The 11,587-nt window shown below is 32.7% G+C and overlaps 1 non-coding gene across 1 annotated transcript; it reads left to right on the top strand.

Moving 5' to 3' along the window:
- The first annotated feature begins 9,805 nt into the window (after nucleotides 1-9,805).
- On the top strand, nucleotides 9,806-9,877 carry TRNAQ-UUG. The gene has a single exon. It is a non-coding gene; the product is annotated as a tRNA-Gln (tRNA).
- The last annotated feature ends 1,710 nt before the right edge of the window (nucleotides 9,878-11,587 follow it).

The following is an 11,587-nucleotide window of genomic DNA, read 5'->3' as shown; positions in this document are numbered from 1 at the left end:
AGAAAGTAAATAAAGGAATAAGAGAACTTTACTAATGATGAAGAACAAATCCAACTCCAATTTGAGATTCCAAGCTTGAAAATAATCTAATGTAGAACTAATCTAAACTATGCTAGGGAAATCTAAAGAGAAGAGAGAAAAAATAGACTAAAACTAACTAGGGTTGGGAACTCCTTAAATTGTAGAGAATATGTAGAATATATAAGAGATAGATGGGCATTGGGCCCATGAGGCAGCTTCCAATTCTTTTCAAATTCTTGTTTTTGTTTCTTTTCCTTCCTTAGGTAGTTTCATTTTCTTCCAAAGCTTGTCCAAAATGTTCCAAAATTCTTCCTTTGCTGCTCCTTGTGGATAATTCAACCCTTGGGACAATATAACATACAAACAATTCTCAATTTCTCTATGATAAAGAAAATAAGCATCAAAACAACTAAAATAAGGGGTGAATTATTGTACAAAATAGTAGATATCAATGTGGGGGGCTAGAAACAAGAAGGTTTGGAAGGGAGAGAGTTTACATCCACGACATGTTGTTTGCTCTTCCTTAAGATATCTTAGGGAATAGAGAAGGTCTCAGGGACATCATTCTGAGAGGTACCATGCGGTAGGAAGGGAGGTCGAGCGTTGGACAGCACCACTAGATGATCTGTTGAAATTAAACGTGGATGCTGCAGTCGTCCGAGCTGATAGCAATGTGATTGGGATTGGATGGATAATTCGTGACTATAGAGGTCGATTAATTGGGGTTGGGGCAGTGGGAAAGAAAGGCACGTGTTATGTACCTATTATAATTAACGTATTATATACTTAAGGTTAATAAATTATATACTTATTACAATTAACATATTATGTCCTCCAGTTTATTTACATATAAATAATATGTTATCTTAAGGTATATAATATGTTAATTGCAATTGCATCATCTAAATGTCTTTTTTAGATCACGGTCTACCATACACAATGGTCCATGCTATAATTTACCTATAATATTCAATGCAGATTATATATGATTGGGTTCCATTTAACAAGTTTGAACACAATCATGCTACCTTAACCACCATACGAAACTCAAGAACAAGCTGAAAGAGCAGAATTGGAGGGTGGTTTATACATATCATGTCACAACACACAACTCTTAAAAATCTTAGGCCCCTCCTAGTTTTCAGTTTCCTTTTCTTGATTGTTACAGGTGCTTTCACTGATTTTTCAGTTTATTTCTGTTAATGAAATTTTTTTTTGAGGAATCTTAGTCCCCTCCCATTGTGCTGACACATATTTTTTTAATAAATATTTTGGGAAATCACAGGGACGCTTGTCAGTGGAGACTCACTGGAGACAGACAAGAATGTTTTGCTGAACCTGAAATCCTTTATTGAGCATCAAAGCACTGTTAACAGAAGATCAAGATACACTAAATGGAATTCAACAGATTTGTCACCCTACAATTGGCCCAAAATTTCATGCTCCGGGGGATGTGTCACCGGATTAAACCTCTCCGGCGACTACCTGAACAGAGAAATGTTTGACAACTTCTTTGCCTTAACCAGCTTAAGTTATCTGGACCTGTCCAGCAACACAATTGGCAGCGCCATCCAGGCGGACTTGGGCAAGTGCCTCAGCTTAAGATTCTTGAACCTATCACATAACATCATCAATGTTGAGCTTCATTTAACTGACCTGAAGAGTTTGGAGGTTCTCGACGTGTCGTTGAACAGGTTTCAAGGTGATGTCAAGCTTGCTTTCCATAAGATTCTTGAACCTGCCACATAAGATCAGGCCTGAATCCGGGGAGTGCTTGGCCTTTAAGAGATGGATACCAGCTGATTATCCACCTTTCAACTTTGTATATTCTCTACTAACTAGAGAAAAATGCAGAAGCCTATGGGACATGCTGCTTAAGGGGGTTGGCATTTATTCAATTTGTGAACTTGGGACTACAACTCGTACTTATAAGATCACAGGTTATGTACAACTTTCTGGGAACAAATTGTCCGGCTTGCTCCCATCTGAAATTGGTAAAATGAAGAATTTCAGTAGTCTTTTTCTTGGGGACAATAACTTCCATGGAAACCTTCCAGCAGAGATTGGAGGGATGCCATTACTAGTACTCAACCTTACGGGGAATAAATTTTCAAGGAAAATTCCGTCACAGATTGGGAACATCAAGTGCCTGTAGAATCTTGATTTATCTTACAATGATTTCTCTGCATTTCCGACCAGATTCAACATCTCTTACAACCCCAACATCAATGGTATCGTTCCAGCAAGGGGGCAAATAGCAGCGTTCGACAAATGGTCGTTCCTTGGAGAACCTTTGCTGCTCCTTCCCTCTTTTATAGACAGCTCTACAGATATTGATCATCCTGGAGCAAGATGGAAAGCCTATGTTAACAATCCCACATTGATAAAATAAGAGAGCAAATATGGGTTTATAAGTCCATGGGTTAGACTAGCTAATTGGTTGGATTCAATCTTTTAGTGTGGTTTGGCCCATGTGCATTATAGTCCAGTTGAGTGATCCTAACCCAATCTTAAATTATAACAGCCTACAAAGACAGAGTTTTGGGTTGGGTTTAGAGAAGTTTTCATCTCAACTTTTTTTTCCATTCTCAGAGTTTTGGGTTGGGTTTAGAGAAGTTTTCATACCAACTTTTTTTTTCCATTCTTTTTCTTTGGATTATTTCGGGGTTCCTTTTGCAGTTGCTTAAGGAGGGCAATGCCCATACGGAGAGAGATGGTTTAGCAATATAGTGGATGCACTTTTGCTCAAACGAAAAAAGAGTAAATACCAGTGGAGGTCCTCCGACTTTGATGGCACCGTCACTTTTAGTCCTCAACTTTTAAATTAACCACTTTTAGTCTTCCGACTTTGATGGCACCGCCACTTTTAGTCCTCAACTTTTAAATCAACCACTTCTAGTCCTCTTACTTTTTGTTTCTAGCCACTTATGGTCCTTCCTTTACAATTGGACATCTAATGTCATTTTTCAAGGGCAATTCAGTCATTTGGTCCAAAATTTAGTGTTCACAAAGGAGAGTGGAGAATAGGGTTTCTTCAATTATTCTGATGAGGAAACATAATACTTAATACATTAATTATGAAATGACTGAATTGCCCTTGAGAAAATGACATTAGATGTCTAATTGTAAAGGAAGGATCATAGGTGGCTAGAAACAAAAAATAAGAGGACTAAAAGTGGTTGATTGAAAAGTTGAGGACTAAAAGTGGCGGTGCCATCAAAGTCGAAGGACTAGAAGTGGTTGATTTAAAAGTTGAGGACTAAAAGTGGCGGTGTCATCAAAGTCAGGGGACCTCCACTGGTATTTACTCATCGAAAAAAAGAAGCAATGTAGTGGATGCACCCAAAAAAATGTAGTGGATGCACCGAACATAATATTCATCCTATCATAAATAAATTATCAAACATGTATTCCGACACAATTCAATTGATTAATCAATTCAAAATAACTTCATAGCCTTTATTTTGTTAGTAGATGTAGGGTGCCTTTTTGTGGGCACTAGAGTTTGATGTTCAAACTTATAAATTATTAAATGTATATAATATTCTGACTTAAAGATGAATGAAGTTTAAGTTTTTAATATTTGACATATCTCATTGTTTGTGTAAATTGGAGCACTACAATCCCAACATTGATTGGGTGTTTAACATTAGCAATGAACATAATGAATAACTAAAGTTAAGTAGTTGCAATGAACAATGTTGCTTATGTGACTACCAGGTTGTTAGCCAACTGACCAACATAACCATAAAATGTCTGGAAAGTAATAAGACGAATTTGAAAGGTAAAGGGATCAAGATCACGAAATATTATTACTGAGTAGTCATGATCACGGTTCCGATTTTAAAAATGGCTGAATTGGAACCTTATATAAAGGTTATGATTCTCGTTCTTGAACCAGCAGTTCCGGTTTGAACCGCCGATTCTAACCAGATTTTTTTGGGGTAAAATTTTAGGTTCTATTTTTAAAAATGGTCCAAATTCAACAATTAATTTTTTTCATCTAGATTTTTTTTAAATAAATGGTTATATCAAATGTTTAAAATTTAATGTTAAACTAAAAATAAATAAAAATAATGTTGGGCTTGCACTTAATTTACCAAGATTAAGTAACCTAGTATCTTATTAAAATTTCAATAAGAATCAAGACCCACGTGGTTCATTCTCTTACCTTCTTTTTTGTTGTCTTTTTAAAGAGTCATGTTGTTCCCCTTCAGTAGTAGTGGTTGTCGTATCATTGGAAAAGAAACCATGGACGATGTTAGATTTACCATTTTCTTGGTGTTTCAGTTTCTCTAATCCCCAATCGGCTGCGCAAACTTGAACTTTGATTGATTGTAGCGTCATTCTTGAATGAATATCATGCAACATGTTTCCACATGCACTAAATTCATGTTCTACTGTCACAGTTGAAGCAATGAAGAATGAGTATCATCCAACATGTTTCCACATGCACTAAATTCATGTTCTATTGATTCAGTAGGATAATTACGAAATTCATAAAATTTACCAACAATATTTACAGCATAAATTAAAAATAAATGTGTTGTTGAATAATATACACCAGACAAAACCAAAGTTGCATCATTAAATTCTTTTAATAAGTCACAAATTTTTCTACAAGCATCCCAATGTTGGGAAAATAAATAGATTTCATTGTTATTTGAAAAAAAAAACATAACAAATCTTTATATTGAATAGTACTACATATCTTGAATGAATATCATGCAACATGTTTCCACATGCACTAAATTCATGTTCTACTGTCACAGTTGAAGCAATGAAGAATGAGTATCATCCAACATGTTTCCACATGCACTAAATTCATGTTCTATTGATTCAGTAGGATAATTACGAAATTCATAAAGTTTACCAACAATATTTACAGCATAAATTAAAAATAAATGTGTTGTTGAATAATATACACCAGACAAAACCAAAGTTGCATCATTAAATTCTTTTAATAAGTCACAAATTTTTCTACAAGCATCCCAATGTTGCGAAAATAAATAGATTTCATTGTTATTTGAAAAAAAAAAAACATAACAAATCTTTATATTGAATAGTACTACATAGCAAATTAAAAGTAGAATTTCAACGAGGTGGTGCATCATGATAAAATCTTTTAGGGGGCTTATTATTTCTTTTACAAAATATAATAAGTTCTTTTTGAGTGTTTGGATGTTTTCACAAATAAATAATTGTATATCTAATTCGTTAAATACTATTACAAAGTATGAGATTAATATGAATATGTTACGGGCTTAAAGGTGCCTCCTATAATTAGGATCTGCTCAGGACACCTCGTGGCCTGAAAAAAATACTACAAAGTGAAACAAAACCATATTGAACATATAAATTAACATATGGCATACACATATTTGATGAAAACTTTACCACCAAAATATGGAATAGATCTCTATCAATATTAAAGCAAAATGAAGCAATAGAAAAAGTTTGGATGTTTTCACAAATAAACAATTGTATATCTAATTCGTTAAATACTATTTCATCTGTCACATTTTACCTGTCTTATTTACTATTCATTGGTCAAATCAACTATTTCTTTATTGCTTATTTTCTTTAGTAATTTTTTTATTATTTTTAAATTTAATTTTTTTGTGTTTAATAGTACTTTTAATGTAGTTTCTAAATATATAAATTTTATATATTAATGCTAAACTTAATATTATGGAAAATTAGATTAAAAATAACTTCGGTCAAGTCTAGTTAAACGAATCAGACAACCAAAATGGAACGAAGATAGTATTACAAAGTATGAGATTAATTTGAGTATGTTACAGGCTTAAAGGTGCCTCCTACAACTAGGATCTGCTCAGGACACCTCGTGGCCTGAAAAAAATACTATTAAAAAGTGAAACAAACACATATTGAACACATAAATCAACATATGGCATTCACATATTTGATGAAAATTTTACCACCAAAATATGGAATACATCTCTATCAATATTAAAGCAAAATGAAGCAGTAGAAAAAGTTTCCGCCTAGATGACTCGACGTCATTTTGCCGGTTTCAAAGAATTGATTGCATTTTGTGTTAAAAAACGTGCATTCTTATCAATTTTCAATAAACAATTTAAAAAAATCTTTTTATTTAGAGATTTTAGCTGTCCTTTTTATTTCAAAGCAAATCATATTAAAGTATTTGATTATAAACCAGTTGTACTCTTCATTTTTCCATAAATTAATTATTTACGAAATTATGGTTATAATAGATTTAGTCGGATTCTTTTTTTCGAGGTAATTAACTCATTTAACTGCAACCAATTGATTCCTACCCTTTCGTTCACTAACGAAAGATCATCAATCATATCTAAATGCCTATATATACATCACATTCTATTCAATACAAACACTACCAAGTTTCAAACACTGCCAAGTTTTAACTACAACTAAAATCCATTCACAATGTACATCGTTGCCAAAGATATCTCGTCAATATAATGAACACAAGGAGTGATCTACGGTTTTGTGTCGTTAGAGCATACGACGTACCTAAAAGAAAAGCTTCTTCAACAATCAAATCTAAAGAGGTTGTTTTTCATGACCAGGGGTAAGTTTTAACAAGAAATCATATTCGTGTGTTAGTCTTAAACTCTATAATATTATAAGTTTGAAACCCTATACTAACAATATTATAAGCATATCTGAAAAATCTAACATATGCAGGGCACCTTCCTACACGCTCATATCCTGAGAACACGTTCAAAAGTTCCAAAACTATTTTAGAGAAGGCATAGTTTATGGTGTTAAATTTTTTTTAGTCATTACAAACTTCTACACATTTAAAATCAGTCTACACCGATATATGCTCAAGTTTAACGACTATCAAACTGTGGTGAAAGAGTTCAAGAACGCAACTTTTCCTATGCACATGTATCGGCTTAAGTCTTTTGCATCACTTAAATCCAAGGAAGGTATTGACAAGCAGCAGCTTTTTGGTAATAATTTTTAAATTTATTTTTCCTCTATATTTTTTTAAAACAATAATCATCTTAATAATATTAATTTTTATATTTTTAGATGTTATTGGCCGAGTCATCCAACTTTATTCTCCATAAGAGAAAATAATAAATGGGAAGAACTCAAGACTCATTGACTTTGTTATTGAGGATCCTGAGTATCTATATACTTTTCATATTTGACATGCTATATTTTTGTCAAAGATGTATGTAGGATGTGATTTTTGGGTTTGTATCGTTCTGAAAGGAAGGCAAATTTGGAAGCGTTAATGAGTGCTTAAGTCAAGGAATAGAGAGTCATACTCGTCATATACAAAGTGAGAAAAATCAAGTACAATTGGTTCATGTTGTAGTATCAAGAATCGAGATTGAAAGCAAGTATTAGAATTCAAATAACGAAAAGCTTAGGAATGAGTTGTTCATCTAGCCATGATGCTTCTAGTGCTCTTATGACTTAGGTCTTATGCTTTGCAATGATGAGATTCTTGAGAGATGTTGCTAACACCTTTCACCTACCGATCTACTAGGCATCTTCTTGATTTTGAACACTTTCTAGGTGACCAAAGATCAAAGAGACATTTTCACAAACACCTTGCCTACACCTCTTTCCTTACCTATATCTTTTGAAATCTAAGCAAGAAAACATCAATGAGTTGGAGCTACATTGATTCTAGCAATCTCTTGTTAAGAATCAGTGCCTTAAACATCCTAGAGTTGACCATTTTCAAAGGAAGCAAAACAATTCATCAAAGATAGCAAGAACATTTCATCAATCAATGGCAATGCATAAACCTAATTTAGAATTGAAGTTCACACTAGCATCATGTTTAGAATCACAACTCAATTCCTAAATGAAAACCTAGCTAATCATTCTACAAATTGAAAGCATCATTTTAACCTATTTTCACCAAATTGAAAAGCAATTGAAATAGAGATTCAAACCAAGAAAGTAGATTACCTAGTAAATTGAAAGTAGAATCCAAACTACAATTGTCTTTCAATATGATCTTCAAAGTACAAATTGAGTAACTAGAGAGAGAAAGTACATCAGTAAATCTATGTTCTAAGTGCTGAAATTCTAGGAAAATTCTCTCACTAAAATGACTAACCCCTCTTAAAATATCTACTCCTAGCTTAAATAGCTTTCCCTCCAAAGCAACCTCTTCAAATTCCACGTTGAGCTCGATCCATGATCCAATCCACGAGCGTGGATTGATCACTTATCTTTCCCACTTTCTCATCCACGATCGTGGATCGGGACGTGGAACTTTATCTTCCCCACCCACAATCCAATCCATGATTGAAAACAAGATTGAAATCACAAGTAAAATCAAACACAATCTGTTTCTATGCATACTCTTCAAGCTAGCAGATTTATTAAACTCTTAACTCTTAAAAAAAGATTTAAATCAAAATTTGAGTGTACCTGAAAGTCTAGCAGATATATTGTTAATGGCAGTCACTCTTGAATGCAAAATATTGAACCTGCAAAGTCATATTAAAAAATTGAAAGCTACAAGTCTAATTCAATTGATTTCTATATTTTTGTAAAAAGATATTTTTTTTAAATATATTTATTTTATTGAAGCTGGTGAGATCAAGATTTGTAGTTCATATGACGTCACTCAACTTTATTTAAATGAAGACTCTTATCAAATATAGCTTGGGATTAAGGTGATTTTCATCTCAGATTAAAATAGGAAATTGAGAATACTCCAACTTTTCCTACAAATTCAAATTAATTAATAAATCATAATTGCAATAATATTTCTAAAAATTATTGGTAATAGACTTTCTTCATCCAACAGTAATTAGTTACATATATGTGTTATAATATAACAAAATGTTAGTAGAATTAAGTGCTTAAGATCCTGTCTCAAAACCAAAGCTGACATTATCTTCACAATGCTTCTGATTAAAACACACATCAGAAAAGAATTAATTAAAACAGGTTAAAATTTCAAATTTAAAATAATGAACTATACACTTAATTATATTTACATTAGATTTAGATATCAATTAATTGAAAACAGAGAAACATGAATACTTGGACATTATTACCACACATAAAACTTATAGCTAGTATTCCAAGATTTATAATAAAGTAGACATATTTAAGGTGTGACTTATCAGTTTTCAAGAAACTGTATACCTTCTTCTCGAAATCTCACACACTTATGGAGTCAAGTATATAAGGGACTCCATACATCTTCAAAACATATCTCTCCAAACATTCCTGGATAAAAACTCTCTGAACACAACATGAGGAAGATTACATCTTCATTTATTATTGGGTCTAAGCGGAAACATCATAAGCAAAACAAAGGTAATTCTCTATACTGAACTTTTAATACAGTTAATTTTAATTCAGTATATATATGGTAATTGTAAGGAACATAGTATATATATTAATACATCTGAATTATTTTAAAACACTGTGAGAAATAACTGTAGCATACTTACACTTTCAATGCAAATCATGTCTATATTTCAAAATAAGGAAGGATGCATGATTATTAACAGTAACCTCGATTTTTCAATATCCTAGATCTAATTGGAAAAGATCTTAAATATTAATCATGAGGTTAAGGGGTCAAACCTTACTTTAAACTAAATTAAACCATTTTCTTTGGTTCGAAACCCAGGTTTAACATTTTAAGTTTCGAATTTGGGCAACAACGAAATTATTTTCCAAGTTCAATTCTCATTAGCACTTGTGCTTATTTGCCATAAGATTTAAGCATTTTCCAAATAGAGGAATGGAATACAAAGGTGAACAATAATTTGGACAATTAATTGGTTCTATGGTGTAGTGGTTAGCACTCTGGACTTTGAATCCAGCGACCTGGGTTCGACTCCCGGTAGGACCTTCAAAATCTTAAATATCTTATATTATTGAAATCCTGTAGCCATATTTGGTTTTTGAGGCAATTCCTTGAGCTGCAATGGTTGCTTCCTAATTATGTTTACAGTAAAAGATGAATACAACAAAATAAATGAAACTAAACTGTTTTACAAAAACTAAAAAACCTATATACATACTAATAATTATTGCTTCTTTCATGCTTTCATACTAAAAAAGTAAAATAAATTAAACCAACATTCAATGTCTTTACTATTGCTGCTTTCATGTTTTTGACAGTAGCTTGAAAAACTGCATCGCTTAAACTCTCTGTACCTGTATGTGACTAAACTAATTAAATTTTCATATTTCAATCCAAGAATGCTCTAATATATCTATTTATATACAATCCAAACAAATAAAAAATAAAAGGATATTTTTAGTCAACTATTATTATTGAATACAATACCAAAAAAAATTGCAGTACAAACTACAAAAGAGATAAATGGATGTTCATATCTGCAACACAACTTAAATCACTGTCTACAGAACTGTCTTCATATTTACTGTAACACTTCTTCAATCTCTTCTAAGTTGTTGACATTTTAAAATGATTCTTGTTCTAATTTGATCTTATGTTCTTTTCTTAGGGTGTGTTTGGAAAGCTGGAAAATGACTTTTGTAAAATAATTTTTGAAAAATGAGTCATTTTCCAAAAATCATTTTCCTTTCTTGTGTTTGGTTGCAAAGCAGAAAACTATCTTTGAGTGTTTGGTTCATTTTCCAGAAAATAGACAGGAAAATGAACAAAATTGTAAAATTGAATATTTTAATTAATTTATTTAAATATAACAACATTTATAACAAATATAACAATCAACAAAATCACAACAAAAATATTTAAAAAAATTAAAAAATAAAACGGTTTCACTGGTCACTGGTTTCCGTGAAACCAGTCGGCCACGACTGGTTTGGAAACCTGGCGGACTGGTAACCAGTCGCCGTCGGCCAGTCCAAAACCAGTCACCGTCAGTCAACTGGTTTCTCTGTCCGTCGGCGATCAGTTTGTGTTAAAGAGGCGGAAGGGAGCCCAAGGTGAAGGAACAAGCAATCCGGAAAATGACTTCCCAAAAAAAAGGGGAAGTCATTTTTCACAAAATGGGGCTCATTTTCTATTGACCAAGATGCTATTTTCCATTGACTCTCCCTTCCCAAACACCAAAAACCAGAAAAATGATTTCCGGAAATCATTTTTCGGGTTTCCAAACACACCCTTAATGGAAATGACTAAATCTCTTCATGGCACTCTATATTTCTATTTACTTTTGACACATTTGAAAAGATAGAAGGACAATCCACAATCTCTACCTGTAGAAGGTGGTTTCTTCATGTCTGACTCCTTTTTGTCCATCTCTTTCCATCATTATTCTCTTTTGTTGTTGTTGTTGTGTTTTTTTTTTTTTTTTTTTGAAATAGACAGTGTATGTATCTTGGCTTTCCGATGAAGCCTATGCCATATTCAAAAAGCCTCAAGAGTTTTTTTCCTAGCAATAAAACACCCAGATATAATCCGTTTGAGCGTAAACTGCAGCAATTTGTTTTCGTATAAAATTGCAAATCATCATCAACGGAAAAAATGGCTCAAAGCTGTAGAAGAACAATTCCTGTATTTTCATGGCGGCGACGGATGAGGCTGTAGACGGTGGGACGTGGAGAAGGCTCAAACCATCATGCATGC

The sequence above is a fragment of the Ipomoea triloba genome, chromosome 2, assembly GCF_003576645.1.
Source record: "Ipomoea triloba cultivar NCNSP0323 chromosome 2, ASM357664v1".
NCBI lineage: Eukaryota > Viridiplantae > Streptophyta > Magnoliopsida > Solanales > Convolvulaceae > Ipomoea > Ipomoea triloba.
Note: the sequence above shows the minus strand (reverse complement) of the source record. Positions and strands in the feature narration are given on the sequence as shown.